The following is a 19,404-nucleotide window of genomic DNA, read 5'->3' on the forward strand; positions in this document are numbered from 1 at the left end:
CTTTACTCACAACTAAGTCTGCAAGTTCAATTACAACTGGGTCTAGAATGTTACCCACTATCAATTCCACAGCTTTAACCACTACTGAGTCTGCAACATTAACAGCTTCTAAGTCCACAGCTTTAACCTCAACCGTGTCTGCAAGTTTAAACATAACTGGGTTTGTGACTTTCACAACAAAGTTCACAATTATTCCCACAAATGGGTCCAAAACATTAACCAATGCTGAATCCTCATCCTTACTAACAACTGGGACTGCAAGTTCAACCATAACTGTGTCCACAACCTTAGCTACAATTGAGTTCCCAACATTAACTGCTACTGGATCCCCAACGTTAGCCACGACCGATTCCACAACTTTAGCCTCTCCAGGGTCTGCAAATTTAACCACAACTGAGTTCACAATAATCTCCACAAATAAGGCTGCAACTTTAAACACAACTGGGTCCAAAACTTTACCCACAACTGAGCTTGCAACGTTAACCCCTATTCAGTCCTCAACCTTACTCACAAATGAGTCTCCAAATTTAACCAAAACTGGATCCACAACTAGCCTCAAAACTGAGTCTGCAAGTTTCACTACAGCGGGATCTTCAGCTTTAACCACAAGTGAGCCTGCACCTTTAACCTCAATTGCATCTGCAAGTTCAACCACAACTTTACCCACAACTGGGTCCTCAAAGTTAACTACTACGGGGCCCCCAATTTTATCCACAACTTTAGCCTCTACTGAGTCCACAACTTTAACCCCAATTGAGTTTGCAAGTTCAACCACAACTAAGTCCATAACATTATCCAAAACTGGGTCCACAACTCTACCCACAATTAAGTCTTCAGCTTTAACCACAACTGAGTCTACAACTTTAACTGCTACTGGGTCCCCAAATTTAACCACAACTTTACCTGCTACTGAGTCCACATATTTAACCACAACTGAGTCCACAACTTTAGCGACCACCAAGTCTTTAATTTTACAGTTTACTCAGCTCCCATCTTTACTCACAGCTGAATCTGCAAGTTCAACCACAACTGAGTCCACAAATTTAACCACAACTGGGTCCAAAGCCTTAACCTCAACTGAGATTGCAACTTTAACAGCTTCTAAGTCTGCAGCTTTAACCTCAACTCTGTCTGCAAGTTCAAACATAACTGGGTTTGTAACTTTCACCACAAATAAGTTCACAATTATCCCCACAAATGGGTCCACAACATTACCCTCTGCAGAATCCTCATCTTTACTCACAACTGGGACTGCAAGTTCAACAATAGCTGAATCCACAAGTGGCCTCAAAACTGGGTCTGCAGGTTTCACCACAGCTAAGTCTATAACATTATCCAAAACTGGGTCTTCAACTGTACCCACAATGAAGTCTTCAACTTTAACCACAATTGAGTCTGCAACGTTAACTGCTACTGAGCCCCCATCTTTAACCACAACTTTAGCTGCTACTGAATCCACAAATTTAACCACAATTGAGTCCACAACTTTAGCCACCACCAAGTCTTTAATGTTAACCTCTACTCAGCTCCCAACTTTACTCACAGCTGAATCTGCAAGTTCAACCACAACTGAGTCCACAAATTTAACCACAACTGGGTCCAAAGCCTTAACCTCAACTGAGATTTCAACTTTAACAGCTTCTAAGTCTGCAGCTTTAACCTCAACTCTGTCTGCAAGTTCAAACATAACTGGGTCCACAACATTAACCCCTGCTGAATCCTCATCTTTACTCACAACTGGAACTGCAAGTTCAACAACAGCTGAATCCACAAGTAGCCTCAAAACTAAGTCTGCAGGTTTCACCACAGCTAAGTCTATAACATTATCCAAAACTGGGTCTTCAACTGTACCCACAATCAAGTCTTCAACATTAACCACAATTGAGTCTGCAACGTTAACTGCTACTGAGCCCCCACCTTTAACCACAACTTTAGCTGCTACTGAATCCACAAATGTAACCACAATTGAGTCCACAACTTTAGCCGCTACCAAGTCTTCATCTTTAACCCCTACTCAATTATCAACTTTACTCACAACTGAGTCTGCAAGGTCAACCACAACTAAGTCCAAAACATTATCCAAAACTGTACCCACAATCAAGTCTTCAACTTTTACCACAATTGAATCTGCAACATTAACCACTACTGGGTCCCCAACTTTAACCACAACTTTAGCTGCAACTTTAACAGCTTCCAAACCTGTCACTTCAACCTCAACTGAGTCTGCACGTTCATACACAACTGGCTTTGCGACTTTCACCACAAATGAGTCCACAATTATCCCAACAAATAGGTCCACAACATTACCCCCTGCTGAATCCTTATCTTTATTCACAGCTGGGAATGCAAGTTCAACCACAACCGATTCCAAATCGTTTACTACAATTGAGTCCCCAACCTTAACTGCTACTGGATTCCCAACTTTACCCAGAACTAGCCACAAAACAGAGTCTGCAAGTTTCACCACAGCTGAGCCTTCAACTTTAACCACAAGTGGGTCTGCAAGTACAACCACAGCTAATTGCACAGCTTTATCCACAACTGGGTCCACAACTTTACCCGCAATCAAGTCTTCAACATTTACTGCTACTGGGCCCCCAACATTAACTACTACTTTAGCTGCTACTGAGTCCACAGCTTTAACCACAACTGAGTCTTCAACTTTAACAGCTTCTAAGTCTGCAATTCTAACCTCAAATGTGTCCGCAAGTTCAAACACAGCTGGGTTGGCGACTTTCACCACAAAGGAGTTTACAATTATCCCCACAAATGAGTCCAGAACATTAACTGCTGCTGAGCCATCATCTTTACTCGCAACTAGGACCATAAGTTTAACCACAACTAATTCCACAACTTTAACTACAATTGAGTCCCCAACATTAACTGTTACTGGATCCCTAGCTTTAACCACAATTTTAGCGGCTACTGAGTCTGCAACTTTAACCCCATATGAGTCTGCAAGTTCAACCACAACTAAGTCCATAACATTATCCAAAACTGGGTCCACAACTCTACCCACAATCAAGTCTTCAGCTTTAACCACAATTGAGTCTGCAACGTTAACTGCTACTGGGCCCCCAACTTTAACCACAACTTTAGCTGCTACTGAATCCACAAATTTAGCCACAACCAAGTCTTCAACTTTAATCTCTACTCAGCTCTCAACTTTACTCACAAGGGAGTCTGCAAGTTCAATCAAAACTGGGTCCACAACTTTACCCACAATCAATGATTCAACTTTAACAATTAAGTCCCCAACATTAACTGCCACTGGGCCCCCAACGTTAACCACAACTTCATCCACTACTAAGTCCACAGCTTTAACCACTACTGAGTCTGCAACTATAATAGATTCTAAGTCCGGAAGTTCAATCATAACTGGGTTTGTGACTTTGACCACAACTGGGTTCGCAATTATCCCCACAAATAGGTCCACAACATTACCCACTACTGAATCCTCATCTTTAATTGCAACTGGAACTGCAAGTTCAACCCCAACCACGTTAGCGGCTACTGGATCCCCAACATTTTTCAAAACGAAGTCCCCAACTTCAGCCGCTACTGATTCTGCAACTTTAACCACTACTCAGCTCTCAACTTTACTCACAACTGAGTCTGCAAATTTAACCACAAATGAGTCCACAACTTTAACAGCTACTAAATCTACAGCTTTAACCACAACCGAGTCTTCAACTTTAACTTCTACTGGGTCCACAACTTTTAATTCTACTGAGTCTACAGCTTTAACAACAACTGGGTCTGCAATTTCAAACACAACTGCGTATGCAACTTTCACGACAAATGATTTCACAATTATTCCCAAAACTGAGTCTTCAACATTAACCACTGCTAAGTCCTCATCTTTATTTGCAACTGAGACCGCAAGTTCAGCTTTAACCCTAGCCACAACTTTATCTGCTACTGAGTCAGTAGCTTTAATTACAACTGAGTCTGAAACTTTAACCAAAACTGAGTACACATCTTTACCTGCTACTGAGTCCACATCTTTACCCACAACTGAGTCTGCAACTTTAACCACAACTGAGTCCACAGCTTTACCACTAGCTGAGTCTGCAACTTTAACTGATACTGAATGTTCAACTTTAACCACTACTGAGTCCACAGCTTTTCCCACAACTGAGTCTGAATCTTTAACTGCTGAGTCTTTAATTGATACTGAATCTTCAACTTTAACTACAACTGAGTTTTCAACTTTAACACCTACTGAGTCCACAACTTTACCCACAACTGAGTCTTTAAAATCAACACCTTCTGACTCCGCAACTTTACAAACAAGTGAGTCTGCAGCTTTAACAGCTACTGAGTCCTCAACTTTAAAGCTGTTCTGAAGGTAGAAGTTTTTTTACCTTAATGCATTCTCTGCTTCTGTGTGCATCTCCCCCCCAGCACCACTGAAGGGGGTTGGCTCAACCCCACTTCTTAGTAGTCCCTGACCACTAAAGTCAAGTCGGTTCTGAGCAAGGGCGGAGTGTCCGGGAGAAACTCTTTGCCACTGGAATAAATCGACTCTAGTCAGCATATGGTTCAAAGGTTTTCTCAAAGGTTTAATGCACTTGCAAACACTTATACATACATTGCAAAAGAGGGGTGGTCTAGGGTAAATTCCTTATACGGGTAGGAAAACTAAATTAGTAGATTCTATTGGTTAATATATGTAAAAAACAAGTCTGAGATCTTATGAGTCAAAAGAGGAACTAAAGTCAAAAATATCAGCAAACCAAAGAATACAGTCTAGACACGCTATTGTGTACTAACTATATATATATTACGAGCGTCTAGAATTGACAGAAATGGAGTTTCAGGCAATTATATTATACAAAATGGAGTAGCACACTCCTTCAACCACCTTATACTTACCTGAGCCTGATCTTGATCCAGCACTGTGCCTGAGGGCAGTGGCTCTCTTTTCTCTCACTCCCCTCACTGGAGATAGGGACAGCAGTGGGAGCCTTTGGCATATAGAGCAGAGCGGACAGGTAACAGGATGTGTAGTCAAACAAGCCAGGTCAGCAACAGATGGTCAGGTATAGGCATGGACAGCAGGCAGGAGAATGGTCAGGGTACAGGCAGAGGTCAGCAACACTGGAGAAGACAGATGAGCAAGAGGCAAGCAAAATCCAAAGCCAGGCTGAGGTCAAGGCAAGTAGCTTATAAGTGAGGTCAGGATGAGCCGGGTCAATCAAAGGTAGCAAGAATAGGAATGGGCACAGAAAAACAGGAAGAGCCGCAGATCAGACAACAACCGACTATTTCAGCTGCTGCATGTATATAGGTCAGTCTGTGCCATATTAGTGGCAATCGATCGCACACCTGGGCATACACATATCCATGTGTCTGTGCACCACAAGACAAGCACCCACAGGCCTGCACATTGTGTGTGCCTCGGGGCTTCACTTGCACCATGGCCAGTGCGTCCCTGACAGTGAGTTTGCAATTATCCCCACAACTAAATCTGTAACATTACCTACCACTGAGTCTATAACTTTACCCACAACTTTAACCTCGACTGATTACACAACTGAACCTGCAACTTAAGCCACAACTAGACCCTCTACATTTCTCCCCATAACCGAATATGTAAATTTAATCACAACTGAGTCCTCAAACTTAATGCGTAACTGCACTTTTGTTGGTTTCATAATTATCTAATAGCTGTGGCAGCCGCAGGGCTCTAATGAGGAAATCTGCTGGGCCTGCACCCCTTTAGACGTGTTCCTATTGGGAGAATCTCACCAAAAATCACATTTTTGTTGCAGGGGATGCCAGAAATCTGACTTGTATCTTAGTGCAGACTTCTGGGAAAATTGGTGAGCCAATCACACAAGCAGGAAATTATGTTTCTGGGGGTGTGGTCAATATACATTCTGTGTACAGAACAGCTCCAGGCGGCCATATTGCATTTTCAGAAAATGACAACAGCTGCAGATTGAAAAGGAAAGGAAAGGTCATTTTTAATAACATTCAATTACAATATGATTTGTGTGGCAATTGTATACGCTATATTGTTTTTTCATTTATTTGCTATTTTTTTCCCCACGAAAGTGGAGTTACCCTTTAACCACAGTTAATTGAAACAAATCCCTCATCAACAACTACAACTGATTTATCAACAAATAAATCCTTACCTTCAATTATAACTGAGCGATCATTCATTCATTATAAGAGAGTCTTTAATATCTGTGTCGTTTGTGGTGCCTCAAGTCAGGTGGGGGGATTTTATGGGCAGGAGTAAAGATATAGAAAAATAGTAATATATAATATAATGATATTTATTGAACTAAAAAAGGGGGAAAAAACAAGATATATACAACATTGGAGTGTGAATATGTAGAGGCCCATTGAGTGCCAGTGAAGAGAAGATAGAGTGTGTTTACACGTGAAAATTATGTGACTTCATTGTTTTTGAAAACAGGACAATCCTGCACTGTTGATCCCTGTATGAGGATAGGGATTGGTTCAGAGCGGGTGTCCGATCGGTAATCCGACGCGTTTCGGCCAAGGTTAGGCCTTTATCAAGGTTGTATCACCGATTCTATAATTGTTGAGATATAATGTGTGAGTAGCTCAGTAACACTATATATATATATATATATATACAGAGGAATTTATACAACCAACAAACAAAGGCAAGCCCTACAAGAATTAAAAGACAATGCCAACATCACCATAAAACCCTCAGATAAGGGTGGTAATGTAGTGATCATGGATAATGAAAATTATAAAACTATGTGCCTTAACATACTTGCCAACAAACAATGCTATAAACAAATTCTCCCTATAATGACGAAAACCTATGATGAAATCTTCTACTCCAAAGTAGATAAGGCATTCAACCAAGGTATCATTACCCAAACATTGTGGGAATTTATCAGGACCACACATCCTAAAACTCCGACACTATATGCACTACCAAAAATTCACAAAAACCCACAGGAACCCCCCGGACGACCTATTATCTCCGGTAACGGCAGCATCACAGAATCCATAAGTAAGGTAACAGACAGACACCTACGTCCACACGTCCAAGAATTACCTTCATATACCCAAGACACTCTCCATCTTCTGAGAATCCTGAACGATACTACCATACCTGAAGACTCATACCTGATCACTGTTGACGTCGAATCTTTATACAATAATATCCCACACACCAAAGGCCTAAATATAGTTCAAAATATTTTACGCAGCCACAGCGAACATGACCTAAAATTCAACAATTTCATTGTCGAAATGCTAGAATTCATCTTGAACCACAATGTCTTCACATTTGGAGGGAACTACTACCTCCAAATCTGTGGAGTAGCAATGGGGACCAGTTGCGCCCCCTCCTATGCAAACATCTTTTTAGGATCATGGGAACAGGACTTTCTATCAAAAGAAGAGAATAACATCTACTCGGAGAAAATCCTTATCTGGCAAAGGTATATTGACGACATATTGATTGTATGGAACGGACCAGAAAATATGATACCTGATTTACTCCTTAAAATGAATGCCAATGAACATAACATGTTTCTATATCTTTACTCCTGCCCATAAAATCCCCCCACCTGACTTGAGGCACCACAAACGACACACAAATTGTTGGGATGGTGGCAGAAAACTACTAACTAACTTCCAATACAAGATCCACAACCCTTATCTTTCAGAGTCTTTAATATCAACTTCTAGTGAGACCAACTTAACAATTAAAGCAGGCATATAATAAAAATAAAAGGGGGGTCGTACTAGAATAAAAAAAAGAGATATAATAGGATAAAAAGAAGTGATTTATTAGAAGAAAAGAAGGGGTTTAAATTTTAGGATAAAGGATAAAAGGATAGGATAGAAGAGATAAAATGAAATAAAAGAAGAGATATATTAGGATAAAGGAATGGTTAAATGGGATAAAAGAAGGGATATATTAGAAAAAAAAAGGGATATATTAGAACAAACAAAGAGATATAATAAAAAAGAAGAGATATAATAGGATAAAATAAGAGATATAATAGGATAAAAGAGTTATAATAGGATTAAAGAAGGGTTATAATGGGATAAAAGAAGAGATATAATAAGATAAAAGAAGGGTTATATTATAATAAAAGAAGGGATATAATAGAATGAAAGAAGAGATATAAAAAAAAAGAAGGAATAAAAATAGAATAAAAGAAGAGATATAATAGAAAAAAGGAAAGGTATTCATTAGAATAAAAGAAGAGACAAAATGGGATAAAGGAAGTGTTATAATAGGATACAAGAAGGGATATATTAGAATAAAATAAGGAATATACAGTAATAGAAAAAATAAGGGATATAATAGAGTAAAAGAAGAGATATAATAAAAAAGAAGGAATATAATAGAATAAAAGAAAAGATATAATAGAATAAAAAGGAAATGGATATATTCGAATAAAAGAAGAGACAAAATGGGATAAAGGAAGCATTATAATAGGATAAAGGAAGGAATATATTAGCATAAAATAAGGAATATAATAGAAAAAAATAAGGGATATATTAGAATAAAAGAAGAGATATAATTAAAAAAAAAAAGGAATATAATAGAATAAAAGAAAAGATATAATAGAAAAAAAAGGAAAGGGATATATTAGAATAAAAGAAGACACAAAATGGGCTAAAGGAAACAGGATAAAAGAAGGGATATATTAGAATAAAATAAGGAATATAATAGAAAAATAAGGGATATAATAGAATAAAAGAAGAGATATAATAAAAATAAAGAAGGAATATAACAGAATAAAAGAAGAGCTATAATAGAAAAAAGGAAAGGGATATATTAGAATAAAAGAAGAGACAAAATGGGATAAAGGAAGCGTTATAATAGGATAAAAGAAGGAATATATTAGAATAAAATAAGGAATATAATAGAAAAAATAAGGGGATATAATAGAATAAAAGAAGAGATATAATAAAAAAAGAAGGAATATAATAAAATAAAAGAAGAGATATAATAGAAAAAAAAGCAAAGGGATATATTAGAATAAAAAAGGGCTATAATAGAATAAAAGAAGAAATGAAATGGATTAAAAGAAGAGATATAATGGGATAAAAGAAAGCATATATTAGAAAAAACAAAGGGATATATTAAAACAAAAAGAAGATACATAATAGAAAAAAAGGAAATGGATATATTAGAATAAAAGAAGAGACAAAATGGGATAAAGGGAGTGTTATAATATGATAAAAAGAAGTGATATATTACAATAAAATAGGGAATATAATAGAAAAAAATGAGAGATATAATAGAATAAAAGAAGAGATATAATATGAAAAAGAAGGAATATAATAGAATAAAAGAAGAGATATAATAGAAAAAAAGGAAAGGGATATATTAGACTAAAAGAAGAGACAAAATGGGATACAGGAAGCATCATAATAGGATAAACGAAGGAATATATTAGAATAAAAGAAGAGATATAATAAAAAAAAAGAAGAAGGAATATAATAGAATAAAAGAAAATATATAATATAAAAAAAAGGAAAGGGATATATTGGAATAAAGGAAGAGACGAAATGGGATAAAGGAAGCATTATAATAGGATAAAAGAAGGGATATATTAGAATAAAAGAAGAGATATAATAAAAAAAAGAAGAAGGAATATAATAGAATAAAAGAAAATATATAATATAAAAAAGGAAAGGGATATATTGGAATAAAGGAAGAGACAAAATGGGATAAAGGAAGCATTATAATAGGATAAAAGAAGGAATATATTAGAATAAATAAAGAAATATAATATAAAAATATAAGGGATATAATAGAATAAATGAAGAGATATAATAAAAAAGAAGGAATAAAAATAGAATAAAAGAGGAAATATAATAGAAAAAAAGGAAATGTATTCATTAGAATAAAAGAAGAGACAAAATGGGGTAAAGGAAGCATTATAATAGCATACAAGAAGGGATATATTTGAATAAAATAAGGAATATAATAGAAAAAATAAGGGATATAGTAGAGTAAAAGAAGAGATATAATAAAAAAAGAAGGAATATAATAGAATAAAAGAAGAGATATGATAGTATAAAAGAAGGATATAATAGGATAAAGGAAGTGTTTAATAGAAAAAAAAAAAAGAATGTAATAGGATGAAAAAAAGGGGCTAGATGTGAAAGAAGAAGAGATATAATAGTATAAAGGAAGTGATTAAATAGAAGAAAAGAAGTGATATAATTGAATAAAAGAAAGAAGGGATAAAAGAAGGGATATAATAAAATAAAAGAAGGGGTATTGAACTTTAAAACTGAAGTTTAGTAATTTATTTTTAAACAGCACCAGAAACGCTACTTACCCGCAGTGAAGAGTGTCCTGTGCTCTGGTGTTTTCTACTTACAGTAGAAAGCCTCGGTTCTATGACTCCGGATGCGCCTGCAATGGTGATCTTTTGGCGCTGCAAAAAGATCTTTTGGCGCTGCTATGACAAGCACTCACCAAAATTGCCCACCCTTTCTGTTCCCATACTTTCCATTCACATTCTCCATTCATAACACCCGTACTATAGGCTTCCACAATGCACAGCATTCTGTGATTGGAGGAGGTGAAACTTTCATTCATCTGCCTGATCTCCAATCACGGAACACTATGCATTGTGGGATAGTATGAGTGTTATTAATGGAGTCCAGGGGCAGGAAGGGTGGTCATAGTTGCCTGCACCAGAACATCCCTGCTGGGTGTTAGTATCCAGGACTGAGGATTTCTACTGTAAAGAGCAACCACCAGCACACGGGACAAACTTCGCTGCTGGTAAGCACTGCCCCTGGTGCTTCAATTGTCAGGAAACTTTAGCTTTAAAGGGTACTAAAAAAAGATATAACAAATAGTTATAAAAAAAATTATAATTTTATTGAAAGAACCCATAAAAAATGTGATGTGTTCTGTGCATATGTGCGTATGCGTGCAATGCAGCAGAGTTTTAAATGATTGTGGGGGACCGACCATTCCTCCTCGCTGTGGCGAATGATGTGCTCATCTCCAGCATTTACCTTCAGTCAGAGACAATAAGAATCCCGATAAGCAGCAGTGGGGGGAAGGGGTGGCGCGCTGTTGACCACTTTATCTCAGCAACCAGTGGCGGCTGGTGCTCCATGGGCAGGGTGGGCAGCAGATGGGCCACGCCATACCCCCCCCGGACCACACCAGCCTGCACAACATACCCACCCCCCGGTTGCCGGCTCCCTCACCCTGCCTGGACATATAGAGGGAGGGCAGGCAGCGGTGGCGGCGGCGGCGGCGGTGGCGGCTGCTTCTTCCCCCTGTCTCCTGCATCTCCTTCCTCCTCCTCCATGGCCAATGGCATAGCTTCTCCTTTCGGCCAGTCGGGAAACGGGTCTCAGGACCCGTTCCTGATTGGCCAGGAGGAGGATCCGTGTGACAATAGCGAATATTAATTCGCTATTGTCACACAACTGGGTGGGCTTGGGGCGCAGTGTTCTCTGCGCCCTGAGCCCACCCTTTTTTTGAAGCCTATTAGAGCCTCTGGCTCTAATAACGTGCTGAAAAAAAAAAAAAACATTGAACTCCATGAATTCGGCGCCCTGCATGTAGATTACGGAGCCGGACGCATGGATGGGGGGGGGGGGGGGGGCGGCGCCCCTGCGCCCTCAATGGACGGGCCGCCCCTGTCAGCAACCATGGCATGTGTCAGAACCGGACCAAGTGCTACATGTACTCAAACCCCTTGTGGATTCAATGTTCAACACCAAGTTGTGGTGATACTTATCCTTTGCCAAAACCACCTCAACTTCCCCTTCCTTATTGACTTCAATGCATTTCCCAAAAATAACAAAGTTGTTCTGATATCTCTCAGATTTTACCGAAATTTCTGGGAAATGAAAACTTGAAATGTTATCTAATCCTACTGATGGGTGTCCATTGTTCCTGTTTCGTTGGTTATTAAAGCCTTTCTTATCCATGGTGACCTATAGATAGGTAATAAGCTATAAACATTGAATTTTTGCCATGATCACTGTTCATCTTTTATCTTACAGATTCCATAGCAATGAGGGCCTACATGCGGAGTTCAAGCCCTGCAGATAGAAATATTATGAACGCATTTGTACAACAGGTAATTTGACTTAAAGCAGGTCCAAAGATATTAACCTCCCTCCCTTACCAGCCAGCCTTCAACAAACTGAATTGACCCTGTCTATCAGTTCATGGTTCAAGAGGTTTAGAGACCAGGTCATGGCACCCCAGTGTACTGCAGTCCTAACTCTATAATTTGAAAGTCTTCAAAGTTGGAGCACATACACAATATAGCCAAAAGTATTGGGACGCCTGCCTTTACAGGCACATGAACTTTAATGGCATCCCAGTCTTAGTCCGTAGGCTTCAATATTGAGTTGGCCCACCCTTTGCAGCTATAACAGCTTCAACTCTTCTGGGAAGGCTGTCCACAAGGTTTAGGAGTGTGTCTATAGGAATGTTGGACCATTCTGTGCTGGAGAGAAGGCCTGGCTCGCAGTCTCTGCTCTAATTCATTCCAAAGGTGTTCTATCTAGGTCAGGACTCTGTGCAGGCCAGTCAAATTCCTCTACCCCAAACTTGCTCATCCATGGCTTTATTGACCTTGCTTTGTGCACTGGTTCAACTCATTTGGTGGATGGAGGATTATGGTGTGGGGTGTTTTTCAGGAGTTACATAGTTACATAGTTACATAGTTAGTGAGGTTGAAAAAAGACATCAGTCCATCCAGTTCAACCTATGATGTGTGTGTGTGTTTGCTTTTAACCGTACATTGTATACCCCTGTATGTTGTGGTCTCTAAGGTGTCCATCTAATAGTTTTTTTAAACTATCAATGCTCCCTGATGATACGACTGCTTGTGGAAGAGAATTCCACATCCTTACCGCTCTTACAGTGAAGAACCCCTTACGCACTTTAAGGTTAAACCGCCTCAAGTTTTAGTGAGTGGCCACATGTCTTGTTGTATTCCCTTTCTCTGAATAGTTTGTTCCTTATGCTCGGGTTGCCAGTACAGTATTTGTACATTGATATCATATCCCCCCTCTTAAGCGTCTCTTCTCCAGAGAGAATAGGTTCAGTGCTTGTAGTCTTTCCTCATAGCTGATGTCCTCCATTCCCCTAATTATTTTTGTTGCCCTTCTCTGGACTTTCTCCATTTCCAGCACATCCTTCCTGAGGACCGGTGCCCAGAACTGGACAGCATACTCCACATGTGGCCGGACCAGAGTCTTGTAGAGCGGGAGAATAATCTCTTTATTTCTGGAGTGAATCCCCTTTTTTATGCATCCCAGTATTCTGTTGGCTTTGCTTGCGGCGGCTTGGCATTGCATGCCACTGCCAAGCCTGTTGTCTACCAGTACCCCCAAGTCCTTTTCCATCCTAGACTCCCCCAGAGGTTTCCCCCCTAGTGAGTAGCTTGCTTTCTGGTTTCTGGCCCCCAAGTGCATTACTTTACATTTTTCAACATTAAATCTCATCTGCCATGTAGTTGCCCACCCCGTTATTTTGTTCAGGTCCGCTTGCAAGGTTTCCACATCCTGCATAGAAGATATTGGCATGCCTAATTTAGTATCATCTGCAAATACTGAGATTGTACTAGATATCCCCTCCTCTAGATCATTTATGAATAAATTAAACAGGATTGGTTCCAGGACAGAACCCTGGGGGACCCCACTTTCCACACCCGCCCAATCCGAGTACTCCCCATTAATCACCACCCTCTGTACTCTCCCCTGGAGCCAGTTCTCTATCCAGGTACTCACCTTATGGTCCATACCTACCTTCCTTAGTTTGTACAGTAAGCGTTTGTGGGGAACGGTGTCAAAGGCCTTTGCAAAGTCCAGATACACCACATCCACTGGCTTACCTTTATCTAGGTGGCAGCTCACTTCATCGTAGAAGGTTAATAGATTGGTTTGGCACGAACGATTTTTCATGAATCCATGCTGATTACTACTTATAATACCGTTTTCATTACTATAGTCTTGTATGTGGTCCCTTATCATCCCCTCCAAAATTTTGCAGACTACAGATGTTAGGCTGACCGGCCTATAGTTACCCGGGATATATCTCGTCCCCTTTTTAAATATTGGTACCACGTTGGCTTTTTTCCAATCAGCTGGCACCATACCCGTCTGTAAACTATCCTTAAAGATCAAGAATAATGGTCTGGCAATCACCTGGCTGAGCTCATTAAGAACCCTCGGGTGCAAGCCATCCGGTCCCCGGGGATTTATTTATGTTAAGTTTCTCTAGTTTAGCTCTAAGTCTATCCTCTGTTAGCCATGGCGGCACTTCCTGAGGTGTATTATTTAGTTCGGCCTTACAAGCGGGGTTCGTGTAGCCCCCCGATTCCTTTGTGAAGACTGAAGAAAATAAATTATTTAACACTTCCGCCTTTTCTCTGTCCTCAGTGGCCATTTTTCCTTTATCATCTTTTATGGGGCCAATGTGCTCTGGCCTCGCTTTCCTACTGTTTATATACTTAAAGAACTTCTTGGGGTTCTTTTTACTCTCCTCCGCTATATGTCTCTCGTGTTCTATTTTAGCCGCCCTGATTTCATCTTTACATTTCTTATTACACTCTTTGTAATGCTTAAATGCTGCCAATGACCCCTCAGTCTTGTATTTTTTGAAGGCCTTTTCTTTAGCACTAATATGCATTTTTATGTTGGAGTTTAGCCACCCAGGGTTTAGTTTTGCTCTTTTAAATTTATTTCCCTGTGGAATGCACTGGCCCACCCCCTTGTTAAGTATGCTCTTGAAGCACTCCCATTTTTCCTCCGTGTTCTTTGTTCCCAGGGTTCTATCCCATTTGATATTTTCTAGCAGCGAGCGCAGTTTAGGGAAATTGGCTCTTTTGAAATTCAGTGTCCTTATATTACCCTTGTGTTTCCTATTACTGTAATTAATACTGAAACCAATTGACCTATGGTCACTGTTCCCTAAGTTGTCCCGTATTTCTATATCCATGAGCAGGTCTGTATTGTTGGTAGCTTGACCGCTTAGTTGCAGTAAAGGGAATGCTTAAGAAGCCAGCATATCAAGACATTTTGGACAACTTCATGCTCCCAACTTTGTGGGAACAGTTTGGGGTTGGCCCCGTCCCCTGTTTCAACATAACTGCACACCAGTGCACAAAAGCAAGGTCCATAGAGACATGGATGAGCGAGTTTGGGTGGAGGAACTTGACTGGCCTGCACAGAGTCCTGACCTCAACCTGATAGAACAACTTTGGGATGAATTTGAGCGTAGACTGGCCTTCTTGTCCTACATCAGTGCCTGACCCCAAAAATGTGCTTCTGGAAGAATGGTCAAACATTCCCATAGACACACTCCTAAACCTTATTGACAGCCTTCCCAGAAGAGTTGAAGCTGTTATAGCTGCAAAGGGTGGGCCAACTCAATATTGAACCCTACGGACTAAGACTGGGATGCTATTAAAGTTCATGTGTGTGTAAAGGCAGGCCTCCCAATACTTTTGAGAATATAGTGTATATCATAATGGAGAGCCTAAGAGCCAATATGTTTTGAGGGAGCCCTAATAGGAACACACCAGACAACCAGCATCAGAACAATGGCAGTGAAGGTATCCAGTGTGCCCCTGCACCAATTCACTGACTATCCAAAAAATGACAACCACCTCAACTTATACCTGGCCTTTACAAGAGCACATGGAAGGGCTACACATGTCAAAAAACAAAAACATTTTGGTGGTTGCCATTTACTTGTATACTTGAATTTAGAGGCATTGGTCTAGGCCTGTCCCCATCATCTCAGTCGACTACCTGCAAATTACTTTTCCCACCTTCTACCATGTGTGATCAGCCTTTCCATTCAGCTGCTATTCTCTAATCACAGACAACCCTTGTATCTCAAAGTCCTCTGTGATTATTAATGGACAACTCGGAAGAAGAAAGCTGGCCATAGACTTCAGCAGGGACCAGCAAAACTTTGATCAGTGTGTAGCCATCCCAGTTTGAACAGAAGAAGTTGAATAGAGCAACACGAGAGGGGGGAAGGTAGGTCTTAAGGTATAACTAAAGGCACTTTTTTTTTTTTTTTTTTTTTAGTTTTAGCTTTGGGAGGATTAGAATTCCTGTCAGTTTTCTTTTGTTGTCTGTTCCCCCATTAGGGAGATTCCACCTCTCTATTTGTCCTGTTTACTATCATCATTGAAAGTAAAAGAAAATCCCACATTTTGGATTGTCCCCGAACAATAGAGTTCTGGTGAACTGGTGGTCCCCAAGAGATTCCCTTAATTTGCTATGATTTCCTCTAATTTCCTGTTTGGTTATGGGACAGGAAGTGAAGGGAAATCTCCTCAATGGGACACAGATGGGGAATATAAACCTTGCAAGGGTTATGAGCCTCCCTTACTCTAGCCAAAAAAATAAAGTTTTGCCTATAGTTCTACTTTAATATCAGAAGAGATGGACTATCAGGAGAATCGTACTTGTACTCTTATTTAATTTTTGATTCAGCATTTGTATGCCTTTGATGTTTACAGGATTTATTTATTTATTTATTTATTTATTTTGCAGACATGTTCAAATCTCTTCAACAAGTTTCAGACTGCAGACTTCACCCTGACCCTTGGGAAGGACAAGATCTCAGTGCATTGCTCTTCAGTCCTTCTTCCCAGCTCATAGGAATCACAAAAGAGTAAACTTTGAGGATCCCAATCAGTATTTTATTCATTGAACTATAGTTTGGGTTTTCTGCTTATATGGGTTAATGGTAAATCCCAGGGATAATTATAGTTTGTCAGAATAGATAACCCAGCCTTCTTTTTATAAAGGGTGAGCTCAAAGTAGGGAGAGCTGACAATTTTTTGGAGGGGGAGATATTGTTTTTTTTATTTTAATTTTCTTATTGTTTTTAAATGTTGGCGTTGGTGCATGCCCCCATGGTGGTACCTAGAGTTGTTTGATAAAGGATTGCTCATTGGCATTGCAAATACCCAGAACTGAATAACAGGCTTTGCACACCAAAGACTTCAATAGTGTTCACCACAAAGTTTGTAATCTTTGAACTTAAAGTGAGATTCATGAACCTGGTTCATCCTCATTGAATGATGAAATCTCTTTGTAATCCTTGGTTTAGCTAGAAACCTTAAGGCACATTCTTAAAGATATGCCACATACAAATCAAATAAATTAAGCACGACAAAGCATAGCCGGTCCCAAGACTTCCATTATACTTCCTTGCTAATCTCACAGGCCTGGGGTCAATAGGATGAGCAGGATGAACAATTACTGTCTATAGCCACTAGGTGGCACTCATAGCAATAGGTTTTCTTTCTCGAGGATCTAGATAACTTTATGGAGAAGTAGCTGGAATCTGAACTCTAAACAAGTCTACAATATGATAGAAAAACTATGCAGCATAAACAAGTTCAAATAATAATTAATAATATATTGATAAATGATAGAAAACAATCAACATAACATTTTATACACACCATTTAATGATGAATGTGTAAATTGTAAAATAGTTTATCAATTAATAGTTAGAAGAGCATATCACCAGTGTACCCACTATGACTGCAGTATAAATCAGAAAACAATTAACATATTATAAGTTGCCTTTTTTTTTTTCAAAAATATTTTATTGGGGTTTAACAAATACAGTAACAAAGTATAACATACAGTATAACCGAAGCATAAGAGGAAACAGTCTGGAGGGCCCAGAGAGCAAGGTGGTAATATTACATATGATGATACCAATGCTGAGGGGGGGGGGCTAATCCACCAGAAAACTTTAAGGTAGGGCAAGGGAAGGTAAGGAAGAGGGAGGTGGGGGAGAGGGAGGGGGGGTGAGACAGGAAGTGGAGGGAAGGGGGTAGAGGAGAGGATGAGGGGGTGGGGGGGAAGGTGGGGAGAGGGAGAAAAAGAAAGGGGCAGCATCACAGAAACAAAATTCAAATCATGCGGAACATCAGATAACCCCCCTCCCATTTAGGGGGGTCAAAGAAGGCACTGCTAGTCAATATTGCAAAGGAGGATAAAGGTGGAGCCGAATATAGGCCAATAAGACCAATTAATGCAATTTACATTTTCTCAAACAATAAAGGCGTCAGAATAAAGTAGCAGCAATAGGGAAAAGTTCAGTCCAACAGGGAGTCGTTGTAAGGGAAGGTCCCAGGTGGACGTGGAGGTAATAATTGAGGAGGTGTAGGGGTCACCCTAAAGTGGCAATATGCTTTGAGGTAGAGGTCCCATTTAGCTTGAAATTTTTTGGGAGGGGGAGTTAAAGACAGTCACATCCAGGTTTTCCTGTTTAAAAAGTGTTTCAAGTTCTGATTTGATGTCTTTAATAACTGGGGGATTTGCGTGTATCCAGGACCTAAGGATGGCTTTCCTAGAAATCATCAGGCAGGTAGATATCCACGCCTTATGGCAGCATATGCGTGGTAGATGGGGCTTAAGTGCTAGTTGAGAGGAGGCCAAACAAAAAGGAAAATGGATCCAAGGGAGGTAGGTATCCAATTATCTTAGATATATAATTCACCACTGAGGACCAGAATCGCAAAATCGAAGGGCAAGACCATAGTCTGTGCAATAAAGTCGGGCAACAGCGGAGGGGTGCATTGGAAGTGATGGTGGAAAAAGAAGAATATGCTTTATGAATAGTCCTGAGCTGCTGCTCCCTCCAAAATTCATTGGTAACATAGGTGCAGATAGAGTTATAGCCAGCTAGGATGTGGACCTTGGAGTCTTCCAAGGATAGGTCCTTGTCCCATGTTGATTTGAGGGGCTTGCTCTTGAGGTTGCCGAGACGTAATTGGAGTGGTGATGTGGACCTTGGAGTGTTCCAAGGATAGGTCCTTGTCCCATGTTGATTTGAGGGGCTTGCCCTTGAGGTTCCCGAGATGTAATTGAAATGGTTTTTAAATATTGGCAATTTTGAGGTCCTCGAACTCTATAATGGTGTCCATGATGGAGGTGCGAATTCTCTCTGATTTAGATCTGGATAATGTGTGTGAGAAGGCAGAGGCCTGGTGTACATACAAGAAATGGGAGGTCGGCAGCTTGTAGCGGGATTGTAGCGTGTTGAAAGATGTGGGGGAGCCCGACCTGGAGTCGAATAGTTGACAGAAAAAGCGTAGACCATGGGTGGCCCATGTGGAGAAGACCGCCTCGCTACCAGGGGGCTTGAAGGCCGGATGCCCTGCAATAGGCAACTTGGAAGAGAAGAAGGGGGATAGACCTAATTTTATGTGGATTTCTCTCCAAGCTATCTGCATGTCGTGCAGGAACACATTATGTTTCAGGTGAGGGGGGAAGAGAGGCCAATCTGCAGTGTAAGAGCGCGGGCAGTCCACATGGGTCAACCATCTATGACTCCAAAGAAAAGTTTGAGTATTTGGAAGAACCTTTCAGCCAGTCCATACCCACTCTGAGAAGACTAGGTAGATT

The sequence above is a fragment of the Pelophylax lessonae genome (assembly GCF_965119305.1).
Source record: "Pelophylax lessonae genome assembly, chromosome: 5".
Lineage (NCBI taxonomy): Eukaryota > Metazoa > Chordata > Amphibia > Anura > Ranidae > Pelophylax > Pelophylax lessonae.